This window comes from Pogona vitticeps, chromosome 3 (genome assembly GCF_051106095.1).
Source record: "Pogona vitticeps strain Pit_001003342236 chromosome 3, PviZW2.1, whole genome shotgun sequence".
NCBI classification, from domain to species: domain Eukaryota; kingdom Metazoa; phylum Chordata; class Lepidosauria; order Squamata; family Agamidae; genus Pogona; species Pogona vitticeps.
In genome coordinates this window covers 33,959,317-33,983,989 of record NC_135785.1, presented here as the reverse complement: position 1 = coordinate 33,983,989, position 24,673 = coordinate 33,959,317, and the positions used below count along the sequence as shown (strand labels likewise).

The 24,673-nt window shown below is 39.5% G+C and overlaps 1 long non-coding RNA gene across 1 annotated transcript in view; it reads right to left on the bottom strand.

Annotated features, from left to right (window-relative positions):
* Positions 1 to 434: 434 nt before the first annotated feature.
* The window catches only part of LOC144587815 (uncharacterized), a 28,265-nt gene continuing 4,026 nt past the window's right edge, over positions 435 to 24,673 (bottom strand). Inside the window, exon 2 of the long non-coding RNA XR_013542979.1 lies at positions 435 to 584. This is a non-coding gene — a long non-coding RNA (uncharacterized LOC144587815). The remainder of the gene's footprint in view (positions 585 to 24,673) is intronic.

Here is a 24,673-nt window from a genome sequence, read left to right as displayed (position 1 = left end):
GAGGACTGTGGGCCTGCCGAAATAATATTTTCCCTCTGTGGGAGTGTATTGGATTAAGATTTGGCAGATCCAAGTTCAAGTCCCCACTGCGCCTTAAACTCATGGGGTAAACTTATTTCTCAGTGTGTGACCTTACTTAGAAGGTGGTTGCAAGGATAAGGTGGAAAGAAGGAAATCTACAGTATGTGCACTGCCTGGAGCTCCCTGGATGAAGGAGAGGTGACAGGATATGAAAAGAACTAATACATGACTATTAAACACTAAACAAGCACCCATGTCTCTCAGTCCTTTCCTTTCCCATGGCAGCTGACAGGTGTTCACAATAATAAAACTGTCCATTTAAAAAAAATACACTAATCAGATTTGGAATATTTTAGATAACAGTATCAATATATGTTTTGCATTTCATTATTTCAGTTTAAAAAAAAAAGGGGAATACACTGGAATACAAGACTTTTCCAGACAGCTTTGTCATTTTCAAAATGCTTAGTGTCCGATCCTTAACTGCAGTCCGGCTTTTCTTTTCCTTTTTTCACCTTCATCAGCAGTTGTTTCAAGACATTGCTGCTTTTTGCCAGTAATAGCTGAAAAAATTAAAATACAGAATTAAAAAAGGCAAAAATGTGGTGGCACTTTAAAGACTAACTTGTATACTTTTTTTAATGTGAGCTTTCTTGGACAAGTCCACTTCATCAGACATAAGAAAAGGTGATATAATATGGCACATATTTATACAGGGCATCAAAGTTGTGGTTGGTTGATAAGAGACTGAAGTGGGTATTAAGTATTGTGATGATAGTATCTTTAGTAGAAGCTAGTGCTGCAAAGAATGTGGGAACCTCTGTCATAAATTAACAATGATAAAATGACAATGGTAAGATAATGATGGTAGAGTAACAATGATTTTAATTAAATGGGCTTTTTACAGTTCTTGATGAACTTTCCCCCTAAAAGCTTTTCTTTGTAATCAGCTGTAAAGTGTGCAAATTGCTCCAGAAAATGGATGACGTGAAAGAACGGTAGAATCTATATTACTTTCAAAATTTCTAAAGTGGATCTGTTAAGAGGGGATATATGGAAAATGTAGTACAGTGCAATATCTGCAGTGTTTATATCTGGTTGAGGCCCCAAAAGCCTTGTCTTTTGATATGTGTGTCTAGCATGCATATATATTTTATCTCTGCTGTTTCGCTCTGGATTCATGTCCTGTGGTTTCCTTTATCTAGGACGGCTATTTTCTGTAGAATGTCCTGATAAATTAAAATTATGTGAAATGGGCTTCTGTGTGTTATCTTTTCTGATGTCTGATTTATGCCCATTTACAGTGGTGCCTCGCTTAGCGATTGCCTTGTTTAACGATGTATTCGCTTAGCGATGAGGTTTCTGGAGCGATTTTGTGCTCCGTTTAACGATGTTCCCTATGGGGAAAATTTGCATAGCGATGTTTGGGACCTTGCCTCGCTTAGCGATGACAGTTTTAGGTCCCCTGTTTCGCTTAGCGATGTTCCGTTTTTGCAATTTTAGGTGTGTCTTTAAAAGTTCAAAAACGGTTTTAAATGTTTGGAATCGTTAGTGCACCTTCTAAAACATGTGCAAACTTAATTTGGCTTTGTTTTGACTCTTCGTTAATTTTTGGTGAATTTTTTTCCTCCATTGAAATGCATTGAACCCGATTTTTACAGCTGTCAGAACAAAGCCAAATTTAGTTTGCACACATTTTAGAAGGTGCGCTAACGATTCCAAGCATTTAAAACCGTTTTTGAACCTTTTAAGACACACTTAAAATTGCAAAAACGGACATCGCAAAACCATTGAAATGCATTGAATAGGCTTCAATTCATTCTAATGGGGGATACATTGTTTCGCTTAGCGATGTTTCCTATGGGGCTTTTCGCTTAAGGACGGCAATCCGTTCCCATTGGAACGGATTAACTGGTTTTCAATGCATCTCTATGGGAAAACGTGTTTCGCTTAGCGATGTTTTCCCATAGCGATGTTTTTTGGAACCAATTAACATCGTTAAGCGAGGCACCACTGTATTTATTTGCATAGAGATTGTCCTGTTTGGCCTATGTTGAGTACAGATGGGCATTGTTGGTGAAAAATAATTTTCAAAATTGGCATAAATAACATTGATAGAGGAACAGGTAAAAGTGCCTTTGATATTGTGTATCACATTGTTAGGTCCAGTAATTATGTTGCCTAATAAATGTGGGGGCAGAACTGGCATCTGGGTTTGTAACATGGTTTTCTTTCAATTTGTATATCAGTGTTGTTTATCTATTGTGTGTCAGTAATTGTTTGAGGTTGGAGGGTTGTCTATAAGCCAGTTACTCTTCTCTACAAGCCCTCCAAGTTTGGTGGAGTTTGGGTTTCAGATATCTGAATAATATAACCACAAGGAGGGAATCCCCAGGAAAGTTCTGCCCCGATAACTAGAGACACTGGAGTCACAGGGAAGCTTCTACTGACTCTCCACTACAATCCATCAAAGTTTGGTGAGATTGGGTTTCCCCAAGCCAATTGTTAAAGGGCACTTCCCTGGGAGAACCCACTTTGTGGGTATATAACTTATATGTCTGAAACCCAATCTTCACCAATCTTGGAGGACTTGTATATAAGAGTAAGGGGAAGATTTCCTGCGAATTTGGTGCTGCTAGGTACTTGGATGACCATTTTATAGGATTTTAAAATAAAACATGAATTGATGAATCAATTCATCAGAAAAAAAACCCATAAATTTGTAATTCTTGATTTGTCAAACTTGATGAATCATAAATCAAAATTAATCACAATTTTTCAGATTTGTGCCCTGTTATATAATACCAGTCAATTTTTTTTATAATTTTGATTGATAGTGCCTATTATTATTATTATTATTATTATTATTATTATTATTATTATTATTATTATTATTATTATTATTATTATTATTATTATTATTATTATTATTATTATTATTATTATTATTATTATTATTATTATTATAATAATAATAATAATAATAATAATAATAATAATAATAATAATAATAATAATAATAATAATAATAATAATAATAATAATAATAATAATAATAATAATAATAATAATGATGTTCCACATTTCTTTACTTCCAATAATAATTTGGGGGGGGGAGATAACAAGGATAATTCTAAATGTTCAGTGAGACAGGTTGCATTGGTTTACATATGAACTTTCCACCAATTAAAATGCAAAAGGAGAGACGCTTCACATTGACAGACTTATTTGTCACCAGACTAGCTCAGGGAGAACAGAAAAAATTAGGTGTTGTACTGGTTTTCTCCTTGCAGACTTTCATTAATATTTTCTCCCAGTGGATTTCTCTCAATATGATGACTTTTTAAAAAATCAGGACTTAATTATCCTTTAAAGTAGGGGGGAAAACACAGATCTCAAGAAACTATTGGAAGTTCTCATTTCCCTCCCCCCTTTCACTTTTATCGAATTATTTTGCTAGCAGGAATGATGGAATGCATTCATCTTCTTTATAAGATTAATGTGCTAAGTAAAAGCATTACCCATTTGCAGGTGGAATTTACATCTTATTGGAATGAAATAGAGATGCGACAAGAGAGATACTTGTAAATTGTTCCCAGGAGATTTAATGTAGCAGGAGTTTAAGTGCTCCACTATCTCATCCATACTATTGAACCTTTGCATTCTTTTTATACTAGTTAATTTGAAATTTGGTTTTTAAGGAGTCTGCGATTCCCTCTCCCTTTTTAAAATGAAGCATTCATCCTCCTTCTCCTTCAGAGTAAAATAACAGACCCAAGAGATGTTAATTTTGGCCATGGTGTTCGAATTTGGAGAAATACAGGTTGAATTTCCATGTAACCCCATTCAGGGCCAGTGCCAGGTTCTTTTGCTCCCTAGGCAGTTTTGCACCCCTCTCAGGTCTACACTCTAGGCAGTTGCCTAGATCGCCTACTGGTAGTTCCGGCCCTCACCCCATAGTACACATATAAGGTTTTGGATGCTACACACTTTGACCTGTGTGAGTGACAGGTGCACCATTTGCTGGTATATATGACATACCAATTCTAAGGCTCTTGTTGGCTCTTCAGACTATATTTCTGGCTTCTCACTTTCTTAAAGAGAGGTCCCAAGGGAAGCACAGTAGCCCGTGCTAGAGACGCTTTGTGCATTCATAGCTCTGTCTGCTTCAGAAATGTGGTGGAGCACAGGAAACTGCCCACATCTGCAGAATGCTGCCTTTTTGGACTACAGTTTCCAGATGTCCAGCCAAGATAATTACGGGAGTTGTAGTCCTCCAAAAATAATTTTTCCCAAATATTTATGTGTTCTTCGACAAATTGACAGATAAGATCAGCTCAGATAAGAAATGCTGATGAGTCAAACCTCAAAAACTATCAGGACTAATTGTTTCTTGTAGTGCAGTAGACAGAGTTCATAATTACTGGGTCTGGAATGGGAATTTGCTTGGCTTTAAATGCTCAAACGTACTATAGATCAGGCAGTCATTCTGCATCTCAAAAGTAGGCACGTGCTTCTGTAAAACATGGATTTAAACCTATTTTGCATTATCTTTCCATCCAAATCCTTAATAGGAATCAGAGTTCAGAAAAGCTTGTGGAACATGTTTCTTTAGGTCTGAGCTGATGCCTTCACTTTCTTGGTTACTGAATAAATTTTAAAGGAGCTCAGTAATCTATAAGGTAACCAATGAGGTAAAAACTTTATTTGATCTTGCTTCAAATAATGTATTTGGTGGATCACTGCATATCATTAACTTAATATCTATGAACCTTGGTAAGCTGGATGTGGTCAAACAGGAGATGGCAAGAATAAACATTGACATCCTGGGCATCAGTGAATTCAAATGGACGGGAATGGGTGAATTCAATTCAGACAATTATATCTACTACTGTGGGCAAGAATCCCGTAGAAGAAATGGAGTAGCCCTCATAGTCAATGAAAGACTGGGAAAAGCTGTACAGTACTGGGATATAATCTCAAAAATGATAGAATGATTTCAATACAAATCCAAGGCAGACCTTTCAACATCACAGTAATCCAATTTTATGCACCAACCACCAATGCTGAAGAGGCGGAAATTGACCAATTCTATGAAGACTTACAACACCTTCTAGAACTGACACCAAAGAAAGATGTTCTACTCATTATAGGGGATTGGAATGCAAAAGTAGGCAGTCAAGAGATAAAAGGAAAAACAGGCAAGCTTGGCCTTCTAGTTCAAAATGACGCAGGCCGAAAGGTTAATAGAGTTTTGTTAAGAAGACAAGCTGGTCATCACAAACACTCTTTTCCAACAACACAAGAGGCAACTCTACACATGGAAATCACCAGTCTGTCAATACGGAAATCAGATTGATTATGTTTTCTGCAGCCAAAGATGGGGAAGTTCTATACAGTCAGCAAAAACAAGAACTGGAGCTGATTGTGGCTCTGATCATCAGCTTCTTATAGCAAAACCCAAGCTTAAACTGAAGAAAGTAGGAAAAACCATTGGGCTAGTCAGGTATAATCTAAACCAAATCCCTTATGAATACACAGTGGAAGTGAAGAACAGATTTAAGGAACTAGATTTGGTGGACAGAGTGCCTGAACAATTATGGAGGGAGGCTCGTAACATTGTACAGGATGCAGCAACAAAAACCATCCCAAAGAAAAGGAAATGCAAGAAAGCAAAGTGGCTGTTCAACAATGCCTTACAAATAGCAGAGAAGAGAAGGGAAACAAAATGCAAGGGATATAGGGAAAGTTACAGAAGATTGAATGCTGACTTCCAAAGAATAGCAAGGAGAGAAGAAGGCCTTCTTAAATGAACAATGCAAAGAAATAGAGGAAAATAATAGAAAAGGAAAAACCAGAGATCTGTTCAGGAAAATTGGAGATATTAGAGGAACATTTTGTGCAAAGATGGACATGATAAAGGACAAAAATGGGAGGGACCTTACAGAAGCAGAAGACATCAAGAAGATGTAGCAAGAATACACAGAGCAATTATACCAGAAAGATTTGGATAACCCAGACAACCCAGATAATGTGGTTGCTGACCTTGAGCCAGACATCCTGGAGAGCGAAGTCAAGTGGGCCTTAGAAAGCATGGCTAACAGCAAGGCCAGTGCAGGTGATGGCATTCCAGTTAAACTATTTAAAATCTTAAAAGATGACACTGTTAATTTTTTATATGTAATATAACATACAGCTACACTCAATATGCCAGCAAGTTTGGAAAACTCAGCTGTGGCCAGAGGATTGGAAAAGATCAGTCTATATCTCAATCCCAAAGAAGAGCAGTGCAAAGAATACTCCAACTACCATATAATTGCACTCATTTCACACGCTAGCAAGGTTATGCTCAAAATCCTACAAGGTAGGCTTCAGGAGTATGTGGACTGAGAACTCCCAGAAGTACAAGCTGGATTTTGAAGGGGCAGAGTAACTAGAGACCAAATTCCTAATACGCACTGGATTATGAAGAAAGCTAGAGTGTTCCAGAAAAACATCTACTTCTGCTTCATTGACTACACAAAAGCCTTTGACTGTGTGGACCACAGCAAACTATTGCAAGTTCTTAAAGAAATGGGAGTGCCTGACCACCTTATCTACCTCCTGAGAAATCTATCTGTGGGACAGGAAACAACAGTTAGAACTGTATATGGAACAACTGATTGGTTCAAAATTGGGAAAGGGGTACGACAAGGCTGTATATTGTCTCCCTGCTTATTTAACTTATATGCAGAATACATCATGCAGAAGGCTGGACTGGATGAATCCCAAGCCAGAATTAAGATTGCCGGAAGAAATATCAACAACCTCAGATATGCAGATGATACCACTCTGATGGCAGAAAGTGAGGGGTAATTAAAGAACCTTGTGGCACAGTGGTTAAACCTCTGTACTGCAGCTAAAACTGTGCTCATGACCTGGGGTTCAATCCCAGGTAGCCGGCTCAAGGCTGACTCAGCCTTCTATCCTTCCGAGGTCAGTAAAATGAGTACCCAGCTTGCTGGGGAGGCAATGTGTAGCCTGCATAATTAACTTGTAAAGTGCCCAGCAAATGCTTGAAGCGCTATGGGGTGGTATATAAGCAGCATGTTTGCTTTTTGCTTTTTAATGAGGGTGAAAGAGGAGAGCGTGAAAAATGTTCCGAAGCTCAACATCAAAAACACTAAGATGATGGCCACTGGTCCCATCACTTCCTGGCAAACAGAAGGGGAAGATATGGAAGCAGTGGCAGATTTTACTTTCTTGGGCTCCATGATCATTGCAGGTGGTGACAGCAGCCACAAAATTAAAAGACACCTGCTTCTTGGGAGGAAAGCAATGACAAACCTCAACAGTATCTTAAAAAGCATTGACCTCACCTTGCCAGCAAAGGTCCACATAGTCAAAGCTATGGTTTTTCCAGTAGTGATGTATGGAAGTGAGATTTGGACCATAAAGAAGGCTGACCACCGAAGAATTGATGCTTTTGAATTGTGGTGCTGGAGGAGACTCTTGAGAGTCCCCTGGACTGCAAGGAGAACAAAGCTATCCATTCTGAAGGAAATCAACCCTGAATGCTCACTGGAAGGAAAGATCCTGAAGCTGAGGCTCCAATACTTTGGTCATCTCATGAGAAGAGAAGACTCCCTGGAAAAGACCCTAATGTTGGGAAAGTGTGAAGGCAAGAGGAGAAGGAGATGACAGAGGACAAGGTGGATGGACAGTGTCACCGAACCTACCAACAAGAATTTGACCAAACTCCAGGAGGCAGTGGAAGACAGGAGAGCCTGGCATGCTCTGGTCCATGGGGTCACGAAGAGTCAGACACGACTTAACGACTAAACAACAACAAAAAACTAAATATTCTCGGAGGTAATAATGATAATGGAAATTTTTCAAATGACATTTTTTTTTCATATTGTAGCAATATTCTAAATCTTCTTCAAATGAGAAATTTAGGGTCTGACAGATGTACTAAATAACTCTCATATTCCAAAGCAGAATAAAAGCTTTCTCATAGTCCTTTGAGAAACAGAATTGGCTTCTTAATTGCACCATGTGGATTTTCCCACCAGTTCTCTTTGATAAATGAGGGATCTGTTTGTATTTTTAATTAAGTGGCAGCCTCAGTGAGAATTGTATTTCATTGCTGGATGATAGTGTCCAATGCAAAGATAGATAGGGAAATGTTACTGAAGATTAAATGGAAGACAACTGAAGCAATTAGGATTATTTCAAGCACACTCATTCCAGAATGAATGACTGCACAGTGTCAGCTGCAATAACTCTTCCTCCTGAGAAACTGAAAGAGGAATCAGTTAATCTAGAAATGCAGTACATTATTTTTGGCTGATCCTAATAAAGGTATTGGCCGAGTGTAGATATGAAGTCTTTCTTAAGGACCAACATGCTTTTGTTGGAATGTGTTATTTATATTTCTGTCACATGGTGATCTAATGCTGAATGTTACTGAATGGAGGAATCACTCTGGAGGCTAGTACTGTAGTAAGGGATGGGGGAATATGTGCTGTAGTGTTATAAGAAATCCAGACATGGATAAAAGGAAAAGATTGTGAACACATTCACAGAAACTTCTATTTTTCTTATCTATTTTTTGCAGGTCTGTTTGGCAATCATTTGCAAAGAGGCCATGTGCAATCTGTCTCATTCTAATTAGGAGAAACAGAAGTGGGAAGTTCAGAGGAAAAGAGAGAAAGGAGGTAAGGCTAAGAGTATATCTGGAAAGGACAACAGGGAAAAAACATACAGTGGTGGCTCACTTGACGACGTTAATTTGTTCCAGCAAAATCGCTGTACAGTGAAATCGTCGTCAAGCAAAATAAAAAAAAACCCAATGAAACACATTGAAAACCGTTCAATGCGTTCCAATGGCCGAAATACCTGCTCGTCCAGCAAAGATCCTCCATACGGTGGCCATTTTCTGGTGCCTGTAATGCAAAGAATCCATCCCTAACACAGTGGGGAGCCATTTTCTACAACCGGCAGCCATTTTGAAACCCAACGATCAGCTGTTTGCTGATCGTCATATAAAGTGAAAAATAGGTTCCCGAAGCAGGGAACCTACCAACGTTAAGTGAAATTCTCCCATCTAAACATCATTTTGCAATCGCAAAAGCGATCGCAAAAACTTCAATGTTAAGCGGATTCGTCGTCAAGCGGGGTAATCATCCAGCAGGGCACCACTGTACTACCTATCTATCACCTCCTGACCCCTAGTTCAGATTACTTGCTACATATGCTGACATTTAGTTTTCAGCTTCATATTTATTTTGCTGGGGACATGATACTACATCTTCTGTAGAATGGTGAGCAAATATGACTAGGTTTTCCATCTGAATTAATCAGTTGCATGTCACCCCACCAGATTAGCAACTCAGTGTTCACAAGCAGAAAAGCTGATTTGCTTTTTTAAAAGGGAGAGTACACTATCAAACTCCTTAGCTATGCTAAAACTGTGAAAGATGAGAAAAGTTATTTTTTTGGCCTGCAACTCCCAAAATGCCCTAGCCAGCAAGGCCACGAGGAAAGTTAAATAAATCATAATTAAAATCATACACAGATGGCACTTGAGGCTTAATAAATTATCTTACTATAGTAATAATAAATCACCAGTGTGCTGGAGGAACTGTAGGAAATGTTAAAGAGTTGAACTACAATCTTGCTGCAAAGGAGAAGGAAGGGAACAAAAGTAGGAATTAGTTATCTCCACTTAGAATTTGCTTTAATTAGCCACTGTTCCAAGCCCTGCATTTTTAGACCTGTTTACCCCCACAGCCACAGTTGCATTTTGGTTTGCATTTACTGGATCACACACAACCCATACTGACATTCAGCTACTTGTTCAAAAAAAACCTTAGTGCTTAATTTAGGTTGAATTAGCACAATGAATAGCAGACGGAGTACCACAAGGAAGTTGGAACCAACAGACACGCCGTAGACATCTGCTTACTCCATTGTTCCCAGAGCTCCACAAACTCATACTGAGTGGCAATATGGCTTCTAGAAATTCTGCTGGGCTTGCACGTAGATTTCTTCTCCATTTCAACAGTGATGTCATGTGTGTCAAATAGACTGCAATAAGCAATCAAATTACAAAATGGTGGGCAGTGTTTGAAATATTACCCCTCATATTTTCTTGTGGAAAGGGAGAAGGGACTTGTTGTCCAGTTTATTTGCTTGTCTATTTATTTAACTTATATGCCGCCCACTCTACCCAAAGGTCTCTGGGCAGCTGACAACAATTAAAATACAATTAAAATACAATAAAAGATAAAATGATTAAAATACAATTGAAATAGATACAGTTGTTACAACTCCCACTACCCAGTTGGAATCCTTGCCAGGTAATTCCTGCTGCTATTGATATTTGTCATCCTTTAGTGTCTTAGTAACCAAATCAAGAACCCCTGCACAAGCAAAGGAGAATCCCACTGAGGTGCTCCTGCAGGACATTTTTGGTACAATATTCCATGGTCACAGTTCTAGAAAGTGCAGCTTAAGATGCTTAAAATTACCAAGCAGCCAGATAACAAATGGGGTTTCTTTTTCACTGTTTCTATTTTTATTTCAAATAATGTGCTTGTACGGATTTTTAAATTTGGGCCCTTTTTTGAAACCAATTGTATTGCATATTTGAATAGCACTGATCGTCCCACTGCTTTATCATTTTGCTCCATCTCTCCACAACACAGCTAATCTTGTATTACTACATGTTAAAACAAACTGTGAAGGAAGACAGACAGAATTGTAAAGCTGGAAGGAACCCCCAGGATCTTTGTGTCCAGCCCCTTGACAATGCAGGAAATCTACAGGTAAAGTATCCCTCACAGGTCCTATTTAAAAACTTCCAGTGAAGGAGGGACCACTACTTTTTTTGGAAGCAGGCAGCTGTAATAATATATAGCCCCCCAAAAGCTTCCTCTTATAATTGCCAATATCTTGTTTACAAGTATGGAACATAAGGGCTGTACAGCTGCAGTGCTCAACATTTGCCTCAGTAATCACTGGCTTGCTATTACATGAGCTTCAGACAATGCAAACCACAGGGCTTTATGCTTGCAAAAGATTTAGCTGGTTCCCCCTTGTGCAAGAAGCATTAAAAAGGGGCAGGTGTGTGGAACAGACCATCCTGTGTGTGGTTTACCTCAAACAAAATGCCAATATACAATCAGGTTACAGAATTCTTTGGCAGAAACCAAATGCAGATTTCTGCTGGTGGAACAGCGGGATCTAGTAGAACTGGAAAGCAGCTACTCCCCTTCTACTTCGTCCCCTCAAACTGATGCTAGAGGGCTTGGAAGCCCACTGGAGATAGTGTGGGTAGTGCAGAATGTGATAAGGGGAGGGAAAGAGGGGGGAAGTCATTGCAATGCTGGATTTCTCCCATAAACCAGAGAGATAGATACTGTACTTATGCCAAGTCAAATTTGTCTGTCCATTTCAGTGTCAACTCCACACTAGTACTGCCCAGCAGTGGCTGCTAGCTTTTCAGGCCAGAGTCTTTTCCAGTCCTGCTTGTTGATGGCAAGATTCAATCTTGGGACATTCTGAATGCTAAGCATGTACTCTGCCTTCCTCTAACCAGATGGTTTTAGGCAGAGGTGATGAAACTGTTGTCATCCTGATGTTGTTGGATTAACCCACATTAGGACAATAAGGAGTAGGATTTATCCACTTTTGAATAAGAGGAGTGGCAGAGAAGCCATAGCAGATTCCTTCTCTTTCCTGCTCCACATGTAAGTTTTTTTGTAGCCACCTTATTGCCATACAGCTAGCCAATAGTGAAGGAACAATACAAGATCTTTGGGCTAGCCCAGTTTTACTCTTCTTATGTTCTTATGCTATGCAAAAAGAATATAGTTCGCTGGTTTTAGTGGGTTGCTTGTGTTAGCCTAAACATGTAATGGAAACTACATGATTATTTTTTTAAAAAAAAGAACAGTCAGTTTTGGTGTAGAGCGGGGGTAAGCAGCATGTGGACTGCATGACATAGATGACAAATTGAACTTTAACTCAAGGTTAACTCAGTCTTCCATCCTCCCAACACTGATAAAATGAGTACCCCACTCACGGGGGGGGGGGGAGGCAATGTGCAGCCTGCATGATTAAATTGTAAACTCCCCAGAGAGTACCTTAAGAGCTATGAGATGATATATAAACCATACCCTTTGCTTTTCATCCCTGATCTAAAGACTATCACAGGTACCATATAGACTTTATATCATAAAGCAATAATATAAAGAATTCTGAGTAATGAAAAAAAATTAAAACCAAGTTATGAAGAATTTCTGGGGTGAGATTGGTAGTTAGGTAAAATATGTTGCAACCAAAAGAACAGAATGGGAGAGTCTTGTGGGTCCTTAAAGACAGAAGCCTGGAAGCATGGAGTTTTACTGGAAGTATTAAGTTTGCATTTTGACTTAACAAAACAAAGAATGTAAAATATTTGCAGTATGCTAATTCCATATTATACTCAGTCAAGTGTTGTGGACAGAGTGACAGATGAGGACTCAGGAGGCTTGGGTTCAAATATCTGTTCAGCCATGGGGGAGTAGAACTAATAAAACCACTCCTTAAATATTTCACTTACCTTGAAAGCTCTATTAGGGCCACTATAAGTAAGTTCAAACACGACAGCACATAAGAAGAACAATTTCATATTGGCATACAGCTAGAGAATGGATTTTTAAAAAATAAAAATAAAGCTGCTGCGAAGTGAAAATTAATTTAGTCCAATAGCATAGACATATACATATCAATATTCAGGAAAAACAATGGAGAAAGAAAACATATTAATAATGGCAAGAAAAACTTGGTCAACAGCTTCTTCCAGCACAAAATCACACCTACTACAAATTTAATTTCTGTTGCCACAGAAACTGATTGTTGAGTAAGCAGAACTGTGCAGCAGCCATAATGTATTACAAAATGGAAACATTTGTAGTATGGCTGGAACATTGTCACAGAAACACAGGAAGCTCCTGCCTTCGGCCTCTCTAGGCAAAGAATGCTTACTCTGACTAGACCAGTGGTCTCCAACCTTGGGCCTCCAGATGTTCTTGGACTACAACTCCCAGAAGCCTTCACCAGCACCTCTGCTAGCCAGGATTTCTGGGAGTTGAAGTCCAAGAACATCTGGAGGCCCAAGGTTGGAGACCACTGGACTAGACCACAAGTGTTTCAGACAAATATTCTCATCCCAACTCCCTATTTGTCTTAGCTGCCTTGTAACTGAACTCCAAGCAGGTATGATCAAAGGTATGCTTTAAATAAAACAAAACAAAATTATACCAGTATATTTTGCATCCAGTTATCTTCTATTGTTTGTATCTCACTTCCAGAACTTTTAAAATAGCTGCCACCATCAAGACAGCCACAGCTAAAATAAGGAAAGACGCTATATACTGAGGAAGGATCTCATTCTCCTTCTCCTTCTCTGTCAGAAGTAATATATTGGCTGCCACAAATCATGAGGCTGATACCAGCAGTGGATGGCAGAGTAAAAGAAGATAGCCAAGACCACCACCTATCTCTCTGGAACCCACTTATCTCTCCCTCCCCTATCAGTCCTATCAGTCCTGAAATTGTTGGGGAAGCAACACATGACTCTCACAAATTCCAGAAATTATTAGTAGTGGGCTTTTAAAATCAAGCTGAAAGACATTTGAGATCATGGTGGGGCCATATGTGGCCCAAGGAATGCACGTTTCCCAACGCTGCATTATGTATCGTAACCATACAACCAAACTATATAGTACTGAAGGTCTGGTGTATCCTGAGCAGCTACAGTGGGGTCTTGACTTAAGAACGACTTGAGTTAAGAACATTTTGACTTAAGAACCGCTCTCATAGGAAAATGTTGACTTGACTTACATACTTAGATTTAAGTTAAGAACTAAAAAAAACCACGTGGGAGGCAGGGAAAGTGCAAAATTTGAACTTTCAGTTAACTGTTGGCCAGTGAAAAGGGTGCCTGTCTGCTTCCTCACTCCTCCCAGCGTTTAGAGAGTGGATTGGGAGACAGTCTTCAGACTGCCTGGTACTGTACTGCCTGGACTGTATTTTCCCTGCCTTCCCTGAACCTTTCTTGACCTAAGAAAAAAAAGAAACAAAATATCCCCCTCTAGTGCTCGAAGGCAGAATAGCAGCTTCCCATTCGTTTCTATGGACGGAAAAGAGCAGATACGGATCAAATGGTTTTCAATGCATTCCTATGTGAAATGCAGATTTGACCTGAGAACTTTTTGACTTGAGAACTGCCTTCCAATACGGATTAAGTTCTCAAGTCAAGACCCCACTGTACATTGATACTGTATGAGGTTTTGTACATAGTTAGAGTTGTTCAGACTAAACTCTGCACATTCCAGCTGCACGTGATGACTGTTGCAACTCCAGTTAGTGAATCTTGTTTTCAGAATATTGCAGATCCTACAGGTAACCATTTAAGGTGAAGATGACACATAATACCTGGGCTGCTCAAAACTCTTGTCTGCTGTACATTCCATTCTACCAAGCTGGCTACTGTCCTTGGCAGTTCTTTTGCCATTTATATAATAACAAAGCAAATAGAAGGAACATTAGCAAGCATGTTCAAACAGATGGGGCTTTGTTCCTTTTGTAGAGGTCAGCAAGAACATGACCTTAATTATATTTTGCAGCTGTTTTCTATGGAAAATCACAAGCTGTGTAGTGCTTCAGGTTTAAACATTTGGTTTAACGTCTACTTCTGCTTCATTGACTACACAAAAGCCTTTGACTGTGTGGACCACAGCAAACTATGGCAAGTCCTTAAAGACATGGGAGTACCTGATCACCTTATCTATCTCCTGAGAAACCTATCTGTACGTGGGACAGGAAGCAACAGTTAGAACTGGATATGGAACAACTGATTGGTTCAAATTTGGGAAAGGAGTATGACAAGGTTGTATATTGTCCCCCGGCTTATTTAACTTATATGCAGAATACATCATTTGAAAGGCTGGACTGGAGGAATCCCAAACCGGAATTAAGATTGCCGGAAGAAATAACAACAACCTCCGATATGCAGATGATATACCATTCTGATGGCAGAAAGTGAGAACGAATTAAGGAACCTTGTAATGAGGGTGAAAGAGGAGAGTGCAAAAAATGGTCTGAAGCACAACATCAAAAACACTAAGATCATAACCACTGGTCCCCTCCTGGGAAATAGAAGGGGAAGATATGGAGGCAGTGACAGGTTTTACTTTCTTGGGCTCCATGATCACTGCAGATGGTGACAGCAGCCACAAAATTAAAAGACGCCTGCTTCTTGGGAGGAAAGCAATGACAAACCTCAACAGTATCTTAAAAAGCAGAGACATCACCTTGCCAGCAAAAGTCCAAATAGTCAAAGCTATGGTTTTTCCTGTAGTGATGCACAGAAGTGAGAGCTGGACCATAAAGAAGGCTGACCGCCGAAGAATTGATGCTTTTGCATTCTGGTGCTGGAGGAGGAATTCCCCGGACTGCAAGGAGAACAAACCTATCCATTCTAAAGGAAATCAACCCTGAGTGCTCACTGGAAGGAGAGGTCCTGAAGCTGAGGCTCCAATACTGTGGACATCTGATGAGAAGAGAAGACTCCCTGGAAAAGATGCTGATGTTAGGAAAGTGTGAAGGCAAGAGGAGAAGGGGACGACATAGGATGAGATGGTTGGACAGTGTCATCGAAGCTACCAACATGAATTTGACCCAACTCCGGGAGGCAGTGGAAGACAGGAGGGCCTGCCATGCTCTGGTCCATGGGGTCACGAAGAGTCGACTAAACGACTAAACAACATCAACAAACATATTTGGTTAGAATAAATTGTCCTTGTGAAAACGTCAGTGTGAATAAAATGTTTTGCCAATATCCCATTCAGAATGTGGGATAACTGCATACATGCCCAATCAGACAGCCCTCCTCTGAAGGTTACAACTGGTTACATGATCAGTCTTGCAAACACTGTGAGATTAGGCATGCGGAGAAGATACTGCACAGGTGGGGGAGGCATTTACACAAATACCCTTTTCCAATCTCAAAAGGCAAACGTTTACTGAACTCAATGTTTTGTTCTGCTCTGTTAAGTGTCATTGAAATATGCCTTTGGAATATAGATTTTAGTGCACCAACAGAGATTCAAGACGTTCAGACAGAATGAGTTACAAATATACTATAGCACTATAGTAAATTTGTACCATAGCAGTTTGGGGTTCTCTCAAAATGTGCCTTGTTATTCAGAAGGCGTAAACTTGGGAGAAGCATAATACAGTTAGATGCCTCTAGCTAAAATGCTATTTCCAAGGAGAATAGAAAAGCATTATAGATTCAGACATCTCTAGCCCAAATGCTACTTCTAAGAAGAATATCAGAGTGTACCAGTGTGCAGTAATTATTTAAGTAGGGGACACTTTGAGACCCAGCTTGTCTTCCTTTCTTTAGCAGTACATACTAAAGAAATGCAAAACAAAATTCAAGCAACATAATAAGGTACAAGTATGGAATAATTCAGTGCTTTTTCTCTGTACAACTATAGCAATGATTCTTGTTAAATCTATGGAGTCCAGAATAGTGGCAGTATTCTATAGCTAGGAGAAGCACAATCCATCCCTCTTTTTCATGCCTTTATATCAAGAATGCAACATATAAGAAACCTGGCCTCATCTCTCTTTGGATCTTAAGAATTTCTGACTATTTAATAGTATCTGAAATACCACCAGGGCACCTGATTGTGACATACTTTCCTAGAGAGCTGTAGTGCCCCCTCCAGAACTACAGCAACAATTCTAAATACCTCACCAAAATGTGGATCTCAGGATTCTACATCATGGAGCCATGGCTAAAGTGATAGCAAACTGTGTGAGGCAGATTCACTCTCTGAATACTTCCCTATGTCCAGAATTCTCTTACTATAAAAAGACAGCACACTAGGGTGATGTGTTCCCATTGACAACGCCCCCCCCCCACCATGTTCACTTTGTCTCTTCAGGACAATTTTTAGATCATTACCTGCAAAACACAACTTAACCGTATTTGCTCAAATATCTGTTGTATGATCCTGTAAGGCTACGGCAAGAAACCTGCTTGTTAGTTATGCCAGTAATGGCATAAATATTCCTACCTGCAATGCTGCTTGTATTCCTAATCACGTACACATTCACATAACTGGAGGGCAAAGAGGGATACAACAAGTGGGATGTTAACTTACCACAATTTATGGCTGCAGTTTACAGCACTGCACTTTCACCGGCATAGCTAAAGAACAAGATTTAGGGCAATATTTCAAGTGCAAACATCATTCCTGTCTTGAACCTTCATTCTCCATCATGCAATGTGTGGTTCAGAGGGATTAAATATACGGTCCGATCATTACTTGGCTGGGAGGATAGGGAGAAGGGCGCTGAAAAAAGTTGGGTCGATACTGGAATATATACCCATCAAAGAATGTGAAAGGTCTTTCTTTGAATGTCAAGGAATGTTTTTTAACCCTATCAAAGCACAGATAACATGCAGCAAGGCAGCAGGAGAAAGAAATTACCTTGTCACATGACTTGGGACTTTTATAGAGGGAAACTCAATAATGAAGACTGTATCGCTCCATGTTTGGAAATAAAAGTGAAAGTTTTACTCCCCGCTCTTGACAGGAAAAAAACATTGATTTGTTTGAAATATAGTGCTGTAGAAGAGTTTTGTGACTATCCTCAACTTGCAGAAAGACAAACAAGTGGAGCCTAGAGCATATCAAGCCTGAATTATCTCTGGATGCAAAAGCGATGGAACTGAGGCAGTCCTCCTTGAGGGCACATCACAAGAAGGCAATATTATCTGGAAAAGACAACAATGCTGGGAATGTTTGAAGGGAGCAGAAAAAAGAGGAAGACCAAATATGAGGACAAGAATTTTGGAGATCACTCATTCTTAGGGTCACCGTAAGTTGGAGCTGATTTGATGGCACGTGACAACAGTAGCTGCCCAGCAACCAGAATGTATATATTAAAAAAATAATTAGAGCATAAAGAAATAACCACGTGACCATGAGGTATAAATAGCATTTTTCATTTTCTTTTGTACAATTTTGTCAGGGAAATTCGCACTCATTTTGCTCTAACAATCTGTAAATTTGAAAGGTAAGGAATGCTTTTCAATGGTAAATTATAGTATACACAATTTTTTTAAAGGCTGCTTTTCTCTCCAACTTTTATTTCCTTTCTCTTTTGCATATTTAGCAACATGGAATAAAAGAGTAACTATCCTGATAAATATAAACAGATCAAGACGCTTCTGGTGTACAGACCGTAAAGTAAAGAATGTTTTGTGCTAGCAAAGTTGAAGAGACTTGAGATGTTTCTTTATATTCTACAGACAGGGCTTTATTTTTCAATTGTATGTGGAAATTCTTTTGCAAAAGCTATGCCTGATGAAAAGTGATAACATTATGTGAACATTGTCAGTCCCACCACTGGTGGTGCCGACAGCTGGTAATAACTCCATAGGCTCCATGTTGTAAGAATAATCAGCAACTGGCTTTATTTTCCCCGATGGGCACACAGGAAGAGAACCTGAAGCTTTAAGTACCTCAGTGAACCCCACTCCCCGAGAACGCTCTTTTGGAGCCTCATGGCACAGTGGTTAAATTGCAATACTGCAGTGAAGACTCTGCTCACAACATGTGTTCAGTTCTGGGCTTAGGTAGCCAGTTCAAGCTTCCATCCTCCTAAGATGGGTAAATTGAATACCCAGCTTGCTGGAGGGGCAGGCAATATGTAGCTTGCATAATTAAATAGCAAAATACCCAGGGAGAGCTTTAAGCACTATGGAACAGTATATAAACAGCACACTTTACTTTTGCTTTTAAGAGGAGTCTCTGTTGAGACCACAGGGGCCCTTGTAAAACAGGAGGGGAGGATGACTCCCAGTCCCCACCAAAGTCCTCCTAATGATGGCCAGTACTGTAGAGGCAAGTAGAGGGCACTCCTATGTTCCTCTACCAATCGTGCTGGTGCTTTCTCTGCCAGTGCTGCAGCTGGGTTGAAGTAGGCATCACTGCTCCCACAGGATGGCTTGGTCACCAAGGTAGCAAAGGTGGCACTGAGGACTTTGGCAGTTCTGTCATAGGAGCCCCTCACCCATGGACCTTTCTTCTGTCGACTGGCAGGGCTCAGGAATTTCTGCTTGAGATTCCTTCTCCTATTTGTTTTCCACCTCTTCCAAGGAGCAGAACTGGGAGTCCACAAGCCTTTATAGTCTCCCCTCAGGTCTCTTCCTTCATCACATCTCTCTCTGATCCTCTCAAAGAAGCCCTGAGAGCTCTTCTTTCTCCTCCTTTATTCTGCCTCTTCCCTCTACAGGTGCCCCTCATCAGTTGCTTTCTCTGCAGATAGCTGTCACTCATCTCTGCTGCTTGCCAGGGGCATAAGAGTTAAGATCTCTTCTGAACTATCCTGGGATGATGGGGAAGGGGCACATGACCTGCCCCAGGTTCTGGTGGAGACCCCTTTACACATTACCAGCATAGGGAGATTTTTAGTAATGAAAGACTTCCTCCATCTTTCATCTGGCTTACCCAGATCATTAATAATACTTTTCATTGTGTGGAAGCCACGAGAGCCCTAAGAGAAAGAAGGAAGTCTTTAGCAAAAATCTCTGCTGTTGGATTGTGTTCTTGGCAGTGATATATTTTTGGTAATTCATAGAAAAACCAAAGAGAGAAAGGAGAAAGCAAACAAACATCTATCTCCCTTGCTGCTCCCTTGTGTCTTCTGCTTCCGGGAGGAAGTTTTCTATTTCTCTTTTGAACTTTTATGCACTGCCTTAATACCCTTCTTCTTCTTTTTTTTTTTTTTTGAAAAAAAATCACTTCTTTGGCCCCTTCACAGTGCTGTGGAAAGGTTTAGTTTGTCAGTATCCCAAAGTATCCTCTCTTAAGCCACTTCACAATACTGGCAAATTGACAATGGGCTGTTGCAGACCAAATAAGATCACTTCAGGTCTGTATGTCATTTGGATGCGAGGATGCCATATAAAAACTCTTAGTGAAACAGCAGCTCCGCTGGCTTCGTGATGTTTTTTAATTAGTTGCCCTTCTTCCAATGAGCTCAAGGCTATTTACATGGCTCTGCTTCTCCCCCCTTTATCCCCCTGATGACTCTGTGGGGTAGAACAGGCCGAGAGACAATGATTTATTCAAAGTCACACAATGAATATCATGGTCAAGTGGGCTCTTTTTCAACTTGGATCTCCCAAGATCTGTTCTGAGCTCCCTGTGGTGCATCGCCTACCAGAATAAGCCATTAAGACTAGCTCCAGTAGAGAGATGACATTTCAAAATCTCTGAGCAGAGAAGTGGATCTGTGCTGAACGCCACACAAAACAAGTCGTTTAACAAGAATTCAGTTTTATTTCCTCCAGAAAGAGAAAAGCAGGTTGGAATGCAGATGGAGAAAGCACAATTAGAATATATCTGACTAGGGTTATGGCTCTTTTTAATTTATTTACTGTATTTATTTAATATATTTTTACTCTGCCTTTTTTCTTAAAAGGACTCAATGTGGCTTACATCATTAAAAGACAACACCAAAGCTAACAATAGTGAGTAAACAAATACATAAAAAAAATCAAACAAATACCTGACTGAAAAAATATAAGCAACACCAAAATATATTCAAAGCAGCAAGATACAACAATCCATTGAAAAACCCCACTCAGGCAGCCAATCACTCAGAGAAAGCTTGCCTGAAGAGAAAGATCTTTACCTGCTTGCAGAAAGACAGCAAAGATGGGGCCAGCCTGGCCTCCTGTGGGAGGAGGTTCCAAAGTCTGGGAACAACAACGGGGAAGGCCCTCTCTGTTGTAACACCAAGTGCACCTGTGAAGGCTCTTCTGATAATCTTAACACTCGAGCAGGTTTATCATGGGGGATGTGGTCCTTAAGATAGCTTGGGCCCAAACTATTTGGGGCTTTATAGGATAGAAACAGAAATGGATCAGCAACTAGTAGATCTGCTGTGAAAGGGGGGGGGGGTTATGTGATCATTGTAACTAGCCCCAGTTAATAATCTGGCTACTGTGTTTTGGACCTGCTGCATAAAAGGTACCAAAACCAAATCTAGCCAAGGACATTTTGCTGCTGAGACGAAAACAAGATGGCACCTCCTCATTCTGCATACAGAATTTAACCAGACTGAAAGTCAAATCTGACTTCAGCACTTGTCATGGGATAACGTCTTCCCCCATCTCTGAAGGCATTAGACTAACTTGCATCTTGTAGTACTTACATTTCTAATGTTGCTACTCCTTAACCCCAAATTTTGTTGCTTTATGCAGCCAATGCCATCTGCCTAATGATAGGGCTAACTCTGACTGAAAAAGAGGAACAGCATGCAATAGGCTAATATGAGATTATCTGGAAGTTGAGTCATAGCAACTGGGCTTCTTTCTTATTAGGTTGAAATGTTTCACTACTCATCCAAGTAACTTCTTCAGTCTGAGGAGAGTTGGTAGGAAACTCTTGATAATATCCTCCACATTGGCTTCACTTCCCATCTAATAAGAAAGAAGTCCAGTTGCCATGACTCAACTTCCAGATAACCTCACCCGGATGACTGAGAATCTTCACAGACTAATGTGAGATTGTTTTATCATTGATGACGGTAAGCCACTTACAGAGAAGAAAAATCAGCTTCGAGTCACATCTGCAGCTCATTTGCCAGTCACCTGATTTCTCTCCCTCCACACCTCAGCCCTTCACATTTTTACTCAATCTATGTTTTATTTTGAAAGTTCTTGGGGTGTGGACAATAATATGAAATGTGTGAACTGCAGTATGGAAACGTGTGTGAACAATCTACTAGTTGTGACATATAACATGCCTCTGAATAGCAGGTTGCAGAAAATATAATCAGGAGAGAGCTCATATTCTGCTTATGGGCTTCCTAGAAGCATCTCTTTGACCATGTGGTTCATCAAATACAGCAGGAGAATTCTTATGTCCTTAAACAATCAAAGAGTAACTTCCATTCATTTATTCTGCATCTTGTTCCACATGCCTTTAAGATGTTGATGTCCAAAGTAGCGCAAGGCGCCTTCATGTTGTTTAACTGTCCCTTGCTTTTCCTGAAGCAAGCTGGAGGTAGGTCCAATACATCCAGGCAAGTACAGTCAAAATGTCCAAACCCTCTGAGGAAAGACGCACAAATCCTACAGATTCAATTTCTACTTAATCAGTGTAAAATACAATTGTAAGATTTATTGAGATTTATACCATGAATCTTGGTTTACTTGTTTGTGAATTATATCAGATCCATTCTGTGAAGCTTAAAAATATACCTTTTCAACTTGTGAATATAAAATTGATTATTTTTCCATCTAAAATGTACCTAGGAGATGAGAAAAATTACTCAATATATAATTCATGCATTATGACAGGAAACATATGTTCTAGACTTAATATTATGAGTACCTATACATCAAGGAAGCGTTCTCTGAAACTTGGAGATTTTTTTAATTTTCTTTTTTAACCATTAGATGTAAGTACCATAATTAATAAGTTGTGATAAATTATGAGTCCAAGGAAGGAACATGTAATAAATCATGAAAATCAAATGTAAAATTATGCCTTTGGGAAGGGGAAACTGTTGAATATAAAACTTTGTTCTAAATGTTCATGGCATTTTTTATTTGATAAAGAAAGCTGCAGATAAAAGAAGGAACATTTTGGCTCTGTCCTGTAATCAGCCAGCCACTTTAAATTATTGATGTTCCCAGTTCATTTCAACATACATTTCTAAAGTAATAAAGAAAGACAAGCAATGTGTTCATGTGACTCAATATGAAACTATTTTTAAAGGTTCTTTTGGTAGATGTTTCAAATATTATATTCTATGTAAATAACTATATCCAAAAAAATCCAGATACAAACCAAAGGAAGATCTCAAAGGTTTTAAGTAGAGGTGGTGTGGGAAGTGGAACAGGAAGGGAGAAAGAAAAGATTGCATGCTCTAAGACTGGAATAAAGTAAATACAGGATGGATGGGAAAAATGAGGATTGTAGTACAAAAAGTAGGGCAACTAAGAAAAGGGATAAAAGAGGGCACAGATTTGCATAAATTGTACATATGCTGATTTATTTAGAGAGATGCAAATGTAGAGGTAAATTTTATATATATTCAAACATAGGTACCTCCGAACAGAAGCCTGTTCCTTTAAACTGGCATCTCTAAAGTAGGGCACATAGCCATCCATCTCTTTCAATGCCCACATTCTTCTCTGGGTTCACAGCTAATAAAGTAGACAAACCTTTTATGGAAGCTGGATTCTCATAAACAGTTCCCTTTCCAAGTACCTCTGTTTAATGGCTCTCACAAAGCTCCCACTGAGATTCTTGGTTGGAGAAATCCATGGAAGCCTAAAAGTCATGAGCCACTCCTTGAGACAGCAGCCTTAGGATAGATGTTGAGACCCACCAGCAAATAATTGAGAGGACGCCAACACCAAGAGCAACTTAATGAGCTCTGAAATGGAGATGATTGTACTGTAAGATGCTCAGGAACAGAACTCAAATTCTATCCTGTGGACCCATCTTAAGATACATACATATGGTCACTGTTATCGTATACTGTTCAAAGTTATATGTTGAGCACAAGCATAAAATTGTAGCATCTCATAAAAGTTGTCTCAGATGGCTAATGAGCTGTAGAGGCAGTGCAAGAGAAAATATCAATATGTGAGTTAATATGTATAGATGCTTCAGATTCCTTGTTGAAGAACACAGTCTTGTTTGGTGTTTGCTAATAATTCTTCAGTAGCTTTCTTCCTTGCATATTCACAAAGTGTAGTTTCAATTTTTTTACATTAAAGCTGACTTATATAGCCTAGCAAATAAACTGGCAGGAAGAAAATGAAAATATTATTCACTTGCTTTTCTTCCACTGTTATTTGTTTTTTATTTAGCCCACCCAAGCCTTTTTTTAATCAACAAGAGTTTCTGCTTGCTTATCTGGTTGTTTATCCTCTCAGGAAGGAGGCAGTCATAAAAGACGCTCTGAAAGCCAGTCAGCTTGAGGACCAAGTCCATGAAATGGTGTGGCTTTTCAACATAGGCATGCCACTTAAGATGGAAGTCAAGAGGTATTACGCAAGCAAGTGCAGTGTATAAGAGAAATTTTTTAATGTACAACACATGCTGCTAATAATATATGTGACTACTCAGGCTCAGTCCGTCTGGTCAGCTGGACTTTTCAAACATTCCTATTAATATTCATAAAACCCTGAGTTGTTTGAACCCTCAGCAGAAACATGTGAACCACACTGTTAACTTGCCTACACTTCACTTGTCCCTTTAAGTTACATTATGTGCCATCAAGTGGGATATATCTGATGACCCCAACAGGGCTTTCAGGATAAGTGAGATATTCAAGGTTTTGTAAATTTCACATACACCCCACCAGTGCCCAGGTGGGAATTTGAACCCAGGTTGCCTAAGTCCTAGACAGTTACTCTATCCTACACCACACTGGTTAACTCCTCCCTACCTTGCCCTCATCTGTCTTGTTCCAAGAGAAAGAGAGAGAGGGAGAGAGAGAGAGAGATCTGGTAAAATGTGGTACTCAGTACCTCATTTCATTTCCAGAAACGAAGAATGTGACATACAGTAAG